We start from the raw sequence: 17019 nt of genomic DNA, 5'->3' as shown, positions 1-17019 counted from the left end.
CAAACTCTCCTCACTCTTTCCTAGATTGAAAACTAAATGATTTTATTCCAATTCATAGCTCCTTAAATAGGAGATTACAACAGGGAAGTCCTTATTGTATTCGACTAGGCTAGGATAATTCAACTTTAAATCAAACTCCTACTTAGAACAGAAGATAAGATAAGGGTAGATGGGATAAGGGATAAGGTAAGCAGGTGGCGAGTTGGCAAGACGAGCTGTCGTGGCAAGATAAGTGTGGACCCCTGATGAGTTGTCGTGTGGGCCCCTCCTTATTGTTGCTGTCGGCGGCGGTAAGTCTTTCCCACGAATGTATCCATAACAAGTTCGTGTCTTAATTTCCTTGACAGTTATGTATGATTGGCCTCTGTTTCAGCTTGACATTAAAAATTCCTTCCTCCATGGTGACATTTTGGAGGAGGTATATATGGAGAAACCACCAAGGTTTGTTGCTCAAGGAGAGGATGGTGGAGGATGGTAAGGTGTGTAGACTGGAAAAGGCAATTTATGGGCTAAAACAATCTCCTCGTGCTTGGTTTGGGAAGTTTAGTGACGTGGTGAAAAATTGCTAGGTTGAAACAAGGTGTAAACTTGTGCCAAAAAAAATATGTTCTTGATCTATTGGATGAAACGAGACTGTTGGGTGCAAAACCAACTGAAACACCCATGGAACCGAATGCTAAGTTGAACAGTGATGTAGGTGAAATATTTGATGACCCTAGATGATATAGACGGTTAGTGGAGAAGTTGAACTACTTGACCATTACAAGATCAGACATCTCCTTTGTTGTTAGTGTGCTGAGCCAATTTATGCAAAATCCCCGAGTACCTCACTGGGATGCAGTTCTTAGAATTGTAAGGTACCTGAAGGAAGCTCCAAGCCGTGGGTTATTGTACAAACCAGGAGGAAGACTTGAGATACTTGGGTATAGAGATGTAGATTGGGCAAGCTCGGTGTCTGATAGGAGATCTACTATAGGTTATTGCATATTTCTTGGAGGAAATCTGGTGACATGGAAAAGTAAGAAGCAGACTGTTGTGGCAAGTAGTGTTGAAGCCGAATACAGAGCCATGGCACAATGGCTGAAAAATCTTCTACAAGAGATTGGATTCTCAATTAGCAAACCTATGAGATTGTATTGTGACAACCAAGCTGCAATTCACATCTCATCTAATCCAGTTTTCCATGAGATAACAAAACACATATAGGTTGATTGCCATTTTGTGAGGGAGAAAGTCCTTAATGGAGAGATAAGTACACAACACGCGAGTTCAAGTGATCAATGGATAGATTTGTTCACAAATGGTTTGAGTTGAGGGACTGTGAACAATATATGTAACAAGCTAGGATTATATGACATATATTCTCCAACTTGAGGGAGAGTATTAGAATTGGTTGAGTAAGGGTAGATTAGTCTTTTCATTATGTTTTATGTTATGTGATGATGTGACAAATCTGTTTTGACATTTTTAGTTCACTTGTCTCATACTTAAGTAGGGGCATATTTGACCTTGTACTTCTTCTTCTTCTTCTTCTTCTTCTTCTCTTTCTTTCTCTCAAAACAAGACTGGCCTGAACCATTAAAACAATCAATAATCACTAGATACCAGCATTTCTTCAAGAATTCATGGAGCTCTCTCCTCCAATTTGTCTAAATCCATCTTCTCAAGGGAATTGCTCAACCCATAACCCTCTTAGCTATGGTGTGCAAAAGCTCTTGAGTGTTGTACACTTGAGATAGATAAATCGAAGCAAGACATTCAAAATGGACTTTAATAACATCGTTATTATAAATCTCCTTAACAAGTGTAGTTTTTCCTAAGCCTCCCATTCCAATGATAGATATCACACAAATATTGGTATATCTATGTATATGTGAGTGTGGGAAATTGCCCCATTGAAATTTGGAAACTTTTTATATGGCAATGAAAATTTTTTATTTTTTATTTTTTACAATTGCCCCCACACAAATAAAATAAGAAGCAATTTTCCTTCGCAAAAAACTCCTACATGGCTCAACCTGATAGTGTTTTTCAAAAAAAAACGAAAAAAAATGACAATGGTACCAAACACTACCCAAGAGAGGGATCTTCAACTGTGTTTTGTCTTTCAAGAATATTAGAATGAACTAAGTTAGAAGGGAAGGACTAAGAGCTGCCTTGGTTTGGACGATCTAGGAGGAAAGAAATAGCAAAATTTTCAATGAAAAAAACAACTCCAAGGAGGAGATTGTGGAGGCTATCTCAGTGAGAACTACTTACTGGGTAAAAACATTGGAAATGTTCATAGCCTTTTCAGTTAATGATATTATTAGAGCTCGATTTGAAGTAGCACAATCAGATACACACAATGAAGATGTGAGAGGAAGCCCCCAACTGTAAATAAACTGAAGATTGGGAGAGTCATTGGAGACCAAGAAGAGAGAAACCAGACAGTGTTGATACAAGAGACCAAGTTGGCAGAAATGGATAAAAGGTGGGTGAGAAGTGTATGGAGATCAAGAGGAGTTTGTGGGACATTGGCCCCCTCCTGGGGAGCCTCTGGAGATCAAGAGGAGTGTATGGATGTGGTAGAATTAGTGGAGGAGCTAATAGGGAGATTCTCTGTGTTTGTAAAGGTCAGGAATGTGGGGGATGGATTTACTTGGGTTCTAAGAGAGGAATGAGATGTGGGAAGAGTTGTATGGAATACGAGGATTATGGGAGGGTCCTTGGTGCCTTGGGGGGATTTCAATGCAATTAGGTTCTGTAATGAAACTAATAACCCCCAAAGAACAGTTACTACCAGCAAGAGAAAGTTCAATGAATTTATTAGTGACTATGGCCTAAAGGAATTACCTCTCTTACAAGCCAACTTTACTTGGTCTAATTTCCAAGAAAACCCTCTTTGTTCGAAATTAGATAGATTCCTCTTTAATGAAGATTGGGAGAGTCATTGGAGAAACTTGATGGTCTAATTTAGTTGGTTTAATCTATCCAAAAAACAAACAAAAAAAGAAATCCATTAGGAAGATAATTTAGAGGCAAATATTGGGTAGACAGTATTTTTATTGTGGAAAAAATAGAAATAATGAGATGCTAGAGTTCTAGTTTCCAAAAGTGTAAAATAATAAGAAAATTTTCACGAAACTTGACCAAGAATAAACATAGAATAAAGGTTCTTTTTGGCACCTCTTGCATTGAACTCTTCTAAAACCTTAAAAGAAACTATTGCTCTATTATCTTTCAATTTTAATCTTTTAATTTGACCCATAATCACCAAAGTGCCCTTACCATATGGTTTAAAATTAAAAACACACACACACAAAGCAATCAACTTTTCTATTAAATAACAAGGTTTTAAAAAGGATAAAGGTTTAAAATTAAGCACACACACATACACAAAGCAATCAACTTTTCTATTAAATAACAAGGTTTTAAAAAGGATGGCTAGATATATTAAAAGACTAGGAAAGTGACTTTACCCGATTTTTAATCTCTATCTACCATATATGTACTTAAAACAATAGAATTTATCATTTAAGTTTGACTTAAAAATCAAACAAATATACATACAATGGCTCTTTAACCTACATATGATAGAAAATAAACTCCATTTCTAGTCTTAAAAAATGTACACAAATCATTTTCTAATAAGGACTTTAAAAAAAAGCCTCCCTTGGCAAAACTAAATATAAACAAAAAAAAAATTACAAAGAACTAATTCTTAATTGAATTTATTTGAATGGTATTGAATAATAGTACGACTTTGACAACATTGTTTTCTATTAGAGAAAATAGAAATAATGACAAAGTTAGGATGCTAGATTTCTAGTCACCCAAAAAGTGTAGAATAGTAAGAAAAAAATTCACACTAAATTGACCAAGAATGGGTAGAGAATGATGAAGGTTCTCCTTTGCCCTTGTTGCATTGAATGCTTCTAAAACCTTGAGAGAAACTAAGAACTCTATTAGCTCTATTAGATTTTCAATTTAATCATTTTATTTGACCCATAATAACTAAAGTACCCCTACCATATGATTTAAAATTAAAAAACATAAAACAATCTTTTTTCTATTAAGTAACTCAATTTTCCATTCGTTTTTTAGGTTTACAACTTAATGCAAGAGCTCAAGAATCAAGTTTGGAATTTTCTGAAATTTTATGTAATTTTGTATTTTGGACAGTAGGGATATTTTCGTCATTGTAACCTGTCCCATGTGGGCATGGACCATAGCATCTTGTTCCTATAATATTTCTTAGGGCTTATCTTTCAAATTTTAGTTTATTTGCATTAGTAGGTAGAAACATATTATGTTTCTTGATACACAAGGAATGACATTTTTGTAATTATGGTGAAGCTAATAAATGAAGATTTCTTGAAAGTTCTTTTGCAAGTTTGTTGTATGGGGTGATTCCTACAAACCCTAGAGTGATTCTAGAACCCTTGGAGTGGTTCCACCCTTTCTCCTCCCTTTCTCTCTATTTATTCCTCTCCCTTTTCCATCTTGTGATAGTTTATTCCAGCCCTGCTACATCAATTTTGGTATCAGAGCCAATGGTTAGTGTAAAGACTACTGGAACAGACCAACAGAAAGCAGTTAATCAGTTTTACAGGAGGCCACATCAGCACAACTAATCGACCACTTGCAACAGCTGTAACAGAAAGGAATCAAAGATTGTAAACAATACAAGTAGTGAAGCACAAAGAGAAATAAGACGGTAGTTCTTTCGGCATTAATCTCTCTCTCTCTCTCTCTCTCTCTCCTTCCAACGAACTCAGGAGGTTGGCTCCCTCGAAGAGCCCTGAGTTAGGCAGGTTCCTAACAAGTTGGTATCAGAGCTAGCATGACCAACACAAGAAACACGTCAGTAGACACCCGAGTGGATTAGATGGAGGTAGAGATCCATCGAATGTCTTCAGATCTCAAAGAAATGAAGGAAAGTTTCACTGCTCTCCTCAATCGGCTGGAGCAGGTGGCAACGGACAACGACAGAGGAAGCCAAGAAGAGCGTAGCAATGAAAACAACCACAAAACAGGGCCGGCGGCAACGAGAGCAGCCGAAATCGATTTCCCCATTTTCTCAGGCGGCGACCCAACTCCCTGGATTCTCAGAGCCGAACAGTACTTCGATTACCATGAGACACCTGGGCAAGACAGGGTAGCTTTGGCTTCTACGCATCTTGAAGGGGAAGCTATCCTCTGGTTTCAATGGTACTGACGGGGGCACCCTCGTCAAACTTGGGCAGACTTCACTAATGCCATGACTATCCGTTTTGGATCGTTTGGGTTCGAAGATCATGATGAGAGTTTGACAAAGCTATGGCAGGTAGGATTAGTTAAAGATTACCGGTGGAGTTCGAAAAGCTAGCCGTGAGAGTCCAAGGGTGGACGAAGAAGACGTTGGTGGGAAGGGAAGCTTCGTCGGCGGCCTAAAAGAAGAACTGCGACTGGAAGTGATGGCGATGCAGCCCACTTCGGTCATAAATGCGGCAGCGCTAGCAAGATTGTACGAGGATAAGTTTGCTCAGGCAAGAAGGGAGCAACGGCCATGGGGTCCAGGAACCAGGACAACAGCACCAGACAAGGAGGAAGGAATACTGGGCCCAAGCCCATTGGTTCCTTTCAAACGGCTGACTTGGGCAAAGATGCAAGCCTGCAGAGACAAAGGACTCTGTTACAACTGCAAAGAGAAATTCGGGCCGAGCCATCGGTGCAAGAAACAACAAGCATTTCAACTCCAAACAGATGCCGAAGAGGAAGACAACCTAACCGGTTGCGGGGAATCTAACCCAGGGTGGGAAATACAACCCAATGACACACCTAAAATATCTCTACAAGCTCTTACGAGACTTGCGTCCCCTCAAACAATGAGAGTTGCAGGGCTAATCCAGGGACGCCAAGTGTCAATCCTCATAGACAGTGGCAATTCCCTTAACTTCATAACTCAAGTCTTGGTGGATAAAATGGGACTCCCAATTCAACCAACAACGACTTTTACGGTTCATGTGGCCAACGGTAATAGCCTATCCTGCAATAGCATTTGCATGGGCTTACCACTAAAGGTTCAGGATCACCAGTTTGCAGTGGACCTATATCCTCTTCATCTCAGTGGAGCGGACGTGGTGCTAGGCATTCAATGGTTAAGACACCTAGGGCCCGTGATTTGTAACTGGGCCCGTCTAACCATGGACTTCACATCAGGGAACTCTACAGTCCACCTACAAGGGCAAACATGCAAGGGTCCAAAGCCCATCAATCTTGTAGCATTAACAAAGCAAATAGGAGATCCGGATCAGCCCATATTCATGCACATGGACTCAAATTGGACCAGCCCATCTTTAGCTAACAACAGCCCAAATGAGCCTAGAGACTTCCAAAGCCGCCTACAACAACTCCTTTAGCAATATGGCAGCATGTTCGAAGAACCCCTAGAACTTCCACCACGCCGGGAGCATGACCACCGCATCCCCCTCATGCCGGGAGCTGCCCCAACCAATGTAAGACCCTACCGATACCCTTACTTTCAAAATTTTGAAATCGAGAAGCAAGTTCAAGATATGCTTAAGCAAGGGATAACACAGCCCAGTCACAGCCCATTCTCTTCACCGGTATTATTAGTCAAAAAGAATGATGGGATGTGGCGATTTTTTATTGATTACAGAGCCCTTAACAATATCACCATTAAAGACCGACTTCCAATACCGGTCATTGATGAGCTGCTTGATGAACTCAGTCAAGCCACTATATTCTCAAAATTAGATTTACAAGCTGGGTATCATCAAATAAGGGTACATAGGGAGGATGTTCACAAAACTGCTTTTAGGACACATGATGGCCACTATGAGTTCCTGGTCATGCCATTTGGGCTGACCAATTCTCCAGCCACATTTCAAGCATTAATGAACGACATATTCTGGCCATATTTACGTAAGTTCATCCTTGTTTTCTTTGATGACATATTGGTTTATAGCCCCAATTGGGAGGAACATCTGAATCATCTACAGGTCACCCTTGCAACACTTGAGGCCCACCAGTTGTTCGCTAAAGAGTCCAAGTGCTCCTTTGGACAAAACCAAGTTCACTACTTGGGACATGTTGTAGAGAATGGAACTGTAGTGGCCGACCCAGATAAAATCTCCAGTATAATGGGCTAGTCGCAACCCAAAAGTGTGAAAGAGTTGAGGGCCTTCTTGGGCCTGACTGGGTACTACCGCCGCTTCATAAAAAACTACGACCTAATAGCTACTCCGTTGACCCAATTGCTGAAACAAGATGCTTTCCACTGGTCAACCCAGGCCCAACAAGCTTTTAAGTAGTTGAGACAGGCAGTTGCAAGCCCTCCAACATTAACATTGCTCGATTTCACAAAAGACTTCATCATTGAGTGTGATGCCTCCAATCACGGTGTTGGGTCTATTCTCATGCAAGAGAGGCGACCACTAGCCTTTTTCAGCAAGGCCTTATCACAAAAGTAAGCCAAATCAGTTTATGAACGAGAATTAATAGCACTAGTCTTAGCAATCCAACGTTGGCAATCCTACTTGCTTCGTAGACGGTTCATAATTCGGACCGACCATCAAAGTTTGAAGTTCTTATTGGATCAATCAGTCCTATCCCCGAAACAACAACGATGGATATCCAAGCTACTGGGGTACGACTACATAATTGAGTACAAAGCAGGGGCTGCTAACCGGGTGGCTGACGCCCTCTCACGACACCCACAATCATTTCAATTACTAGTATCTTCCCCAACTTCTCCACTCCTGGATTGTTATGGGCACACCATTCGGCAGCGCACTGCGGAGCAGTCATAGGTAGAAGCACGCACGGCAGGCCGCACAGCAGCAGGCACCGCCTGGCAGCGCCACACAGCAGCACGCACTGATAGCGCGCAACATGCACCGCCAGGCAACAGCGCGCACCACACGGCGGCACGCACCGTGCACCCACCCGGCACCGCACGACAACGGCACCATGGCGCGCAGCACGCACCGCCAGGCAGCAGCGCGCACCACATGCATTCCATCGCAGCACGCACCGCGCACACGCCCGGCACCGCACGGCAGCGGCACCATGAGCCGCGCGCACGCACTGCGCGGCAGCAGCACTGCGCGCTGCAGCACCATGAGACGCGCGCACGCACCCGGCAGCAGCAGCAGAGCGGGGCCCACACGACAGCTCATAGGGGTGGGCCCACCCTTATCTAGACACGTCAAGCCAACTCACCGCCAGCTTACTTTATCCTTATCTTATCCCTATCCCTTATCCTTGTCTTATTTTATCTTCTTAAGTAGGAGTTGTGTTACCATTAGGAGTAGGTAATTAGGAGTTTTAGTTTAAGTTGGATTACCCTAGCCTAGCCGAATCCAACAAGGAATTCTCTTCTGTAATCTCCTATTTAAGGAGCTACGAATTGAAATAAAGCATTCAGTTTTTCAGCCAAGAAAAGAATGAGGAGAGTTCGGGTGGTCTCTTGGACAAATCACCCATTCAGTCCCGCAATAGGGTCTGCACGCAAGGGAAGACGCAAGGGAAGGCAGGGCATTCGCACCGTGGACTGACCCGTGACGAGATCCTACACGCGGGACCATAACAAATTGGTATCAGAGCCAAACGTCACGGGCGATATGGAGCAGCTGTCTTCCAAGGTCCACGAACTGGAACACCAACTTGCAGAAACCAGCATTGAGGTTCGTGAAGTCAGGGAAGACGTCCGGGAGATGCGACGCCTGCTGGAAGCATTCCTCTCCAACAAAGAAATGAGTTCGGGGGGAATCGCCAACACCAACAGACTCCGTCCGGACTGGGCAGAGGCATGCAGCGAACAACAGATCGCTGCCCCTACAGCCGCAGTTATTTCCAAGGATCAGCGCACGGAGGATGAAACTATAAAGTCTCCTCCTTTGGCCGGGGACGATGTCACGAAATTATAGTAGAACCCGCAGAATGCACTCCTTTGACGGAGACAGGTGGGCTTGGCGATGTTGCTGGGGCTTTACCGAAGGCCTTGGCTCGGCGTGGAAATAAAGCTATGGTTGCGGCACCACAGTATGGTAACTATAGAGAAACCCAAGAAACAGGAGTGTGCAAGAGATGTAAGGTGGAGGGGCAGGATATAGAGGTAATTTTCTTCCAAGCTTATACTGATGGCATAGATTTTGTGTTCATGGACAGCCCTATGTTTCGTAATATTGAGGAAAATATATATGGGGAAGGCCGAGAGGATATTTTAAAACGCATGGTTCTCTTCGGTAAGGTCGCTCTTGAGGTCCTCGACTGTAAGCATACCCGATGCATTCTTATTATCTACAACATAGCACACCGGGGTCGTGGTTCAATACGTGATTTTTGTTATGTGGATCTTCCACAAAACTACTTCAAACTATATGACCCAGGAGGTAGGGAACACTTCAATGTCCTTGTGGCTAGCCTGAGTGCAGCAGAGCGGGTAGTCACTGTAAGCCATGGTTACGCCTGGGAGCTGGAAACTAAAGAAGGTGGCTGGGGTCTGCATCAAATAGTCCAGCGTTATGCACTGAGAGACGGGGCAGTCCCTGTTGTTCATACTGTTGGTGGACTAAGAAATAGCGTGCAACCGTTTGATCCATTCGTAGAGTCCCAAGCCATCTATCCTGAACACGAGCTTGAGGACAAGCTCGTAGTCCGGGAGGGGTGTAATGTTATGGGCACACCATCCGACAGCGCACTGCGGAGCAGTCATAGGCAGCAGCACGCACGACAGGCCGCACAGCAGCACGCACCGATAGCGCGCAACACGCACCGCCAGGCAGCAGCGCGCACCGCACGCACCGCACGGCGGCACGCACTGCGCACACACCCGGCACCGCACGGCAGCGGCACCATGAGCCGCGCGCACTCACCCGGCAGCAGCAACAGAGCGGGGGCCACACGACAGCTCATAGGGGTGGGCCCACCCTTATCTGGACACGTCAAGCCAACTCGCCGCCAGCTTACCTTATCCTTATCTTATCCCTATCCCTTATCTTATCCTACCCCTTATCCTTGTCTTATTTTATCTTCTTAAGTAGGAGTTGTGTTACCATTAGGAGTAGGTAATTAGGAGTTTTAGTTTAAGTTGGATTACCCTAGCCTAGCCGAATCCAACAAGGAATTCTCTTCTGTAATCTCCTATTTAAGGAGCTACGAATTGAAATAAAGCATTCAGTTTTTCAGCCAAGAAAAGAGTGAGGAGAGTTCGGGTGGTCTCTTGGACAAATCACCCATTCAGTCCCGCAATAGGGTCTGCACGCAAAGGAAGACGCAAGGGAAGGCAGGGCATTCGCACCGTGGACCGACCCGTGATGGGATCCTACGCGTGGGACCATAACATGGATCTACTTCGAAAAGAAGCCCAGTCCCATAGGGAGTTACAATAGTTGAAGGCCCAAGTATTGGCAAATCCCTCACTGCACCCCGGGTACACCATTAAGAATGATCTACTCTTCTTCAAAGGACACCTGGAAATTCCGGCAGATTCTGTTCATCTTAGGAAGCTCCTGGAATTATTCCATGCCTCACCCACAGGTGGCCACTCCAACATCCTACGAACACAAAAACGCATCGCCACACAATTCCATTGGAAAGGCATGCGTACACCTATCTAGAACTTCATAGCCGGGTGTGCAGTATGCCAACAAAACAAATCGGCCACTACAACACCAGCAGGCCTCTTGCAACCACTCCCAATACCAACCCAAGTCTGGGATGATATATCAATGGATTTCATCACAGGATTGCTCATTTCTGCCAGCAAAACAGTTATCCTTGTGGTAGTGGATAGATTGACGAAATACAGTCATTTCCTACCTCAATCACACCCATTTACAACAGTCACAGTTGCTGAATTGTTCCTCCGGGAAATTGTGCGCCTACATGGGCTCCCCAGCTCAATTGTATCAGACAGGGACCCTATTTTTATGAGCCATTTCTGGGCTGAGCATTTTCGCCTGTACGGGGTTAATTCAAGTCAACTAGCTACCACCCCCAATCTGATGGACAGACAGAGGCGGTTAACAAGAGTCTCGAAACATATCTGAGATGCTTTGCGGGAGATCGACCAAGACAATGGATGAAGTGGATCCACTAGGCTGAATGGTGGTACAACACCACTTTCCATAGCACCGCTGGGATGACACCCTTCAGAGCTCTATATGGTCGGGACCCTCCCCCTCTACTTCCTTATGAAAAAGGGACCACCGCAGTAGCGGCCTTAGAAGAACAGCTGATGCAACGAGATAAGGTGTTAAAGGAACTGAGACATCATCTCTTATAGGCATAGCAATGGATGAAGCACACCTATGATATGTCACAAGAATGTCCAATATGAAGTCGGTGATTGGGTGTTTCTCAAATTACAACCTTTCAGACAGATTTCAGTTGCATGCCGACAGTGGAACAAACTCAGCCCGTGCTATTTTGGACCATTTAAAATCCTTGAGAGAATAGGGTCAGTGGCCTACAAGTTGGACCGGCAACATCAAAACTGCACCTTGTATTCCATATCTCCTTACTGAAGAAAGGGCCAAAGCCAGGAGTCATTACAAGTGCGACCCTTCCCACATTTTCAAAGGAAGGACAAGTGCAGAATGAGCCAGCCCGCATCATTGATTTCAGATGGGTGCACCGGAGTGGAAGAGTAATACCAGAAGCATTAGTTGTTTGGTCTAAACTCGCAGGAGAGGATGCAACCTGTGAATCCTACTTAGATCTGCAATCAAATTTTCCCACATTAGACCTTGAGGGCAAGGTCACTCTAAAGGAGGGGGGGATTGTAAAGATTACTGGAACAGACCAACAAAAAACAGTTAATCAGTTTTACAGGAAGAGGCCACATCAGCACAACTAATTGTCCACTTGCAACAGCTGTAACAGAAAGAAATCAAAGATTGTAAACAATATAAGTAGTGAAGCACAAAGAGAAATAAGACGGTAATTCTTTCGGCATTAATCTTTCTAACTCTCTCTCTCTCTCCTTCCAACGATTTCAGGAGGTTGGCTCCCTCGAAGAGCCCTGAGTTGGGCAGATTCCTAACGGTTAGTCACCATGGTATCACAAAGTGACTAATTCTATAGACCAAGGATATCTTCTAAATAGTCTCACGGGTCTAGTATCAATGATGATTGTGTTTTTAAACCATATGAAGATATTGAGACTATGTGAGTTTTATTGGCATTTTCCTTTTAAAAATCTAATTACTTTATACAAGAAGACAGCGTGAAAGGATATATTGTGCACTTATTTTCCAATGACAGTTTGAGCGCATCCAGTTTAGTGGTACAATAATTTATTTTTCTCAACGTTTTTGCCATTTAAGTAAACAACACATTAAATCCTTAGTAAAAGGGAAAATTACTCAAACCCCATTAGGTTGGGGATGCTGGGATGAGGAATGAAGTTCCAGCCCTGCCCCGACCCTGAATATATATATATATATATATATTACTTTTCAAAAAATACTGTTAATTAAAAAATTTGGGAGATTCAGGTCTCTACAAAGAACCTGTCTCCTTCAAGGATCGGGGATAGAATTTCATTTCAAAATCAGGGTCAGGGACGCAGAATATAATCCCCACCCCGTTGCCATTCCTACTCAAAGTCTAAAACCTCTCCATACTTGAGTCTATGAAACAAACCACACCCTCTCCATTAGATTAAAATAAATAAAGATATGGAAATTACTTAAATCAATGTTATAAGATTCGGAAAGGATACAAATTTGTCCACGAGTTAAATGGTCTGACCACAAGTCAAATAAAAAATACATATAAATATATTTTATATTACATGTCTAAGTGGTGGTTAGATGGTCTATTTCTTAACTCAAGTGATGAGGGTTCTTAGTCTCTTAACTCACATTTTATCCAAAATAATATTCGGATTTAATCAAAATTGAAATACATATTAAAAAGACTTTAATAAGCATAAACAACATGATAGATTAGTGGTGGCATGTTAACAGGTCGTTGAAGTCTTCTTAATGTCATTTTAAAGTTTGTGGTAATTTAGTGACCCAAGCGGGTCATTAAAAACCGGCTGATTTTCAATGGTTCTCACCAACTTTTCACCGATTTGTTCATTTTCAAAAATTTGAAATACTGGAGTATCAAAAAACCTGCTTCCATTGATTCAAGTGTAGTCTGAATCTTGCACCATTGATTCAAGTGTTCCTTGTCTCAACATAGAAAAACACACTTCTTATATGTAAGCAAGAACACACGGCAATTAGGCAGTTAAAACTAATATACGCTGAGTTGGCAAGACAGTTGTACAGAATTCAAGATTGCAACTAATTTGCCTTCTCGTCACTTGTAAATTTGTAAATCTCTCTTGTATTTAATACATGCAAAATAGAGAAGTACATCTGACAACTCTCTGATTTTCTTTCATTGCAACTTTATCGCAAACTCCTTTTACTGTCATTTGCTTTTCCTCTGATGCAATCTTATCGCAAACTCTTTTCTCATTTCATCGCAAACCCGACGGTTTGTCATTATAAAGTCAACCTCACCCTCGAAGCATCATATATACCAAAGAGACACTTTTTCTAACTAAACATTTCTTTTGAAAGAAGAAAGAATGATATCTTTTGAAGATAAAGAAATATACTCTTGGTGAGAGAGTAATTATCTCTAATAAGGGTTCTTCAAGTTTGAGAGAGGAAAGAGAGAACGAACATATAAAGTATCATTGTTGGTTTGAAGTGTAAACCACAGGGAATTGTGTGTACCATTTTTTTTTTTTGATAAATAATTGTGTGTACCATTTCACATTATTTTTCATGGAGGTGAAGAATAGATCTCTCTCATATGTATATAGCCAAAAGGCCTAAGCACATAAATCATTCATCTTTTCTTGTGCTCCTCTTTTTATGGATTATTTACATTGGTTTTCTTACGTATGCTATACTGATTCGTATAGGGGTGGATGCATACGTAATCAAATCTCCTATACTACATGCAAGTTTGTTTTTACGGTTTGCAATTGGCCATGAAGGAATCAAGGTTTAAAACTTTTGTCATTTGGTTCACTGGAATAGGGGATTGGATTCAGAATTGGAAAGGCCCATTCCTATTCCAGCAGTTTGTTTGATTAGAATGAGATTCTCATTCCCATACCAAAGTTTTTTAAAAAGTAAAGAATTTCTAACAAAATACCCTCCAAACCCTAATACACCTAACTTTAATATCAATAAAATATTATTAAAATAAAAATAAGATAATACTAATAAAATATTAATAAATTAATACAAAACTGAAAGTTTTTGACTGATTATGATTCCAACTTCCAAATGTACGAAACAACAACAATTGGAATTCGACTATGAATCCTATCTGAACCAAACAGGCATCAAAAATAGATAAATTTGATTCCTGATTCTAGAGGATTTTGATTCTATTCCAATTCTGATCTTGACCACAAACCAAACGGATCTCATCATACTAACATTAATCTTTATGCTTACACCCAACCAAAGTGGTATCGTGCAAAACTCATTCAATTGAACATCAATATAGGGATAATTAACTATAAAAGAACATCAATGTAGGTATGGAAATGAACTTATGCAAGGATTAGTGAGCCTTTGACTCGGCATGTATTTTGGACTTCCAAAGTTCTAATCAAGTTCAATACAATTAAACTTACAGGCTCAAACGTTGCTTACTAACGTTATTGCACTAAATTTAGTTCTAAGAAGGTGAAGCTTTTTATAAAACAATTGTAAGGCGAATAATGCTGATGGATTGGAGTGTTGGGCAGTTAAGAAATATATACAATTATATGGAAAAATTGCATATATTGAGATGGATGAGTGGAAAAGACCATACAGGACAACGATTAGAAAGAGTGTCATTTGAAGGAACCTAGGAGTAGTTCCAATAGGTGATAAGAAATGTAGACTAAGATGGTGAAATTACATGCATAAAAAACTATCTACAACACCCATAAGAAGAAGGATTTGCTAAAAGTTGAAGGGAGTAGGAGAGCTAAAGGCAGACCAAAGAGGACATGGGTTGAAGTAGCAAGAAATTATTTAAACTCTAACAATGGATATGGAACAAAACAGAATGAAATAGCAAAACAGGATTTAAGAAGTTGATCCCAGTTGAGAGAAGGCTTAGATGATAATGATGATGATGATGTCCATGTTGATGATGAAGGTGGAACTTTCTGTCACTTCAGGAATTAATGTAGAAAACCCAAAAAAGGGTCCACCAAAATGACAAAGAAGACATCCAAAAGAGCAATCTTAGGTCATTTCCAAGCCTAGAAATCATTCAAGATAGTCATCACTAGGCTTGAATTGAAGGGCAACATCACAAAGGTGCACTTTTTTTTATACTGGATTTGGTGAAAATGGGACTATCTGTTTGTTACCACATGACGAGTTAATTTTCACAGCAATGGTGATGTAAGAATGTACTATTTACTCATTTGGTGTGAGATGTGGACATTTTGCTTCAGAAATTGCAATGTTAAAGGATGGGATTAAGTGGGTAAAGTTGGGGAAGGTCATGGGAGGATAGAATAGGTTTTTCAATGAGTGTGGCATCACAGATGCACATTGTAAGAAACCAGACAGTGAGGAGTACTTGATGGCCCTGAAGGTATTGCAAAAGATGGACAGAGTATTGGCTTGGCTTGGCCAGTAGCAAGTTGTACACTCCACAAGTTTATATATAATCATACTGGTGAACTGTACCTCTGAACTTTGGTTTAAGGTATCCTTCAGGTGAACTATGATTTCAGCCTCTTGCTAGAACAACATTAATCGGCTTCTCTGAGTCAAAATCTTAGCATATATACATCTTGTTTTCCACATCAGACACGGAAGGAGGTGGCCAATGGCCACCAATGTTCTTGTTTCTAATAACCAACAGTGCTTCGCTATACTAACTTCCCTGCACTTTTAGCGACACTGCTCACTTCACCCCTATGTAGGAAGAATTGACTAAAACTGAAAAGTCAAATTTATGCAATCAAAGTGCTAATGGAAACAAACCCAATCACAAAAACAAGGTCGTAATCCATATTTCTAAACGAAAACAAACAAGAAATAGCAACAGACAATTACAAAACATAAAACAGTGCACGTAATCACGTTCTAGCATCAACTTTAAGCAAGAAACATGAGCTATCAGCTTTGAAATTGAGATCTTAACTAAGTATTTGCTAAGCACAAGCAAGAGAATGGTTCTAAAAAGAAAATCTAGTAATAATAAGCTAAAGAAGCAAACCAAGATTTTGCACAAACGTAAGAAAGAAAATGGGTATAAGAGAGGAATCAACTTAACAAAAACTACCAAAACCAGCTGAAATCAAGCAAATAGAGAAACCACATGGTCACATATACCTAAAGCAGGAAAAACGAATTTATGAGATGTCTCCAATGCTCTGAAGCGTGCTGCTGCGGGAAAAATGGTTTACCAACGGATCGAAAGGTTCTCCAAATACGATTTGATGAAGCAAATGCTTCTCCATCTACAAGTATTATCTGTAGAACGATTTAGAGGTGGGTATCTATCTCAGAAATGGCGGATTTGAGGCGGTTTTCGCCATCTTAAGGAATGAAATGCAAAGATTAAGGGAGGAAAAATGGAGAGAACGAAGGGAGATGGGCGCTGGGCCGAAGGACGAAGAAGAGAAATGAGGAGAGGATTCACACTTTTCTAGAACGATCAGAGAGCTGAAAGAACCAAAATAAATAAATAATGATGTACGTTGTATTCCGTACAGATGGGAGTGGTTCCATTTTTTCGGAACACTAGTGTACTCGGAACGATTAGTTAAGTAGCAACTGATCCGTATTCATTTTACGGTGGCGGGAGGTACCAACCAGCTGGCGATCCCGTGTTGCCTGGATCGCATCTCTTCTCTTCTTTTTCGATTTTCTCCTTTTTTATTTTATTTGTCTTTTCAATCCGTATTCATTTGCTTATTTCATGGGGAGTTCCCACCCAATGCAAGGCTATCTGACTGAATCCCATCACGTCCAGAACTGTTACTCACAATGCGCG

General features: G+C 41.4%; 1 long non-coding RNA gene across 1 annotated transcript in view; it reads right to left on the bottom strand.

Moving 5' to 3' along the window:
- The window catches only part of LOC148803268 (uncharacterized), a 26245-nt gene extending 9226 nt beyond the window's left edge, over nucleotides 1-17019 (bottom strand). Inside the window, exon 1 of the long non-coding RNA XR_016081431.1 lies at nucleotides 16356-17019. This is a non-coding gene — a long non-coding RNA (uncharacterized LOC148803268). The remainder of the gene's footprint in view (nucleotides 1-16355) is intronic.

The sequence above is a fragment of the Nelumbo nucifera genome, chromosome 1 (genome assembly GCF_055504915.1).
Source record: "Nelumbo nucifera cultivar China Antique chromosome 1, China Antique-T2T, whole genome shotgun sequence".
Lineage (NCBI taxonomy): Eukaryota > Viridiplantae > Streptophyta > Magnoliopsida > Proteales > Nelumbonaceae > Nelumbo > Nelumbo nucifera.
The sequence above is the reverse complement of the archived record's forward strand: the minus strand, read 5'-3'. Positions and strand labels throughout refer to the sequence as shown.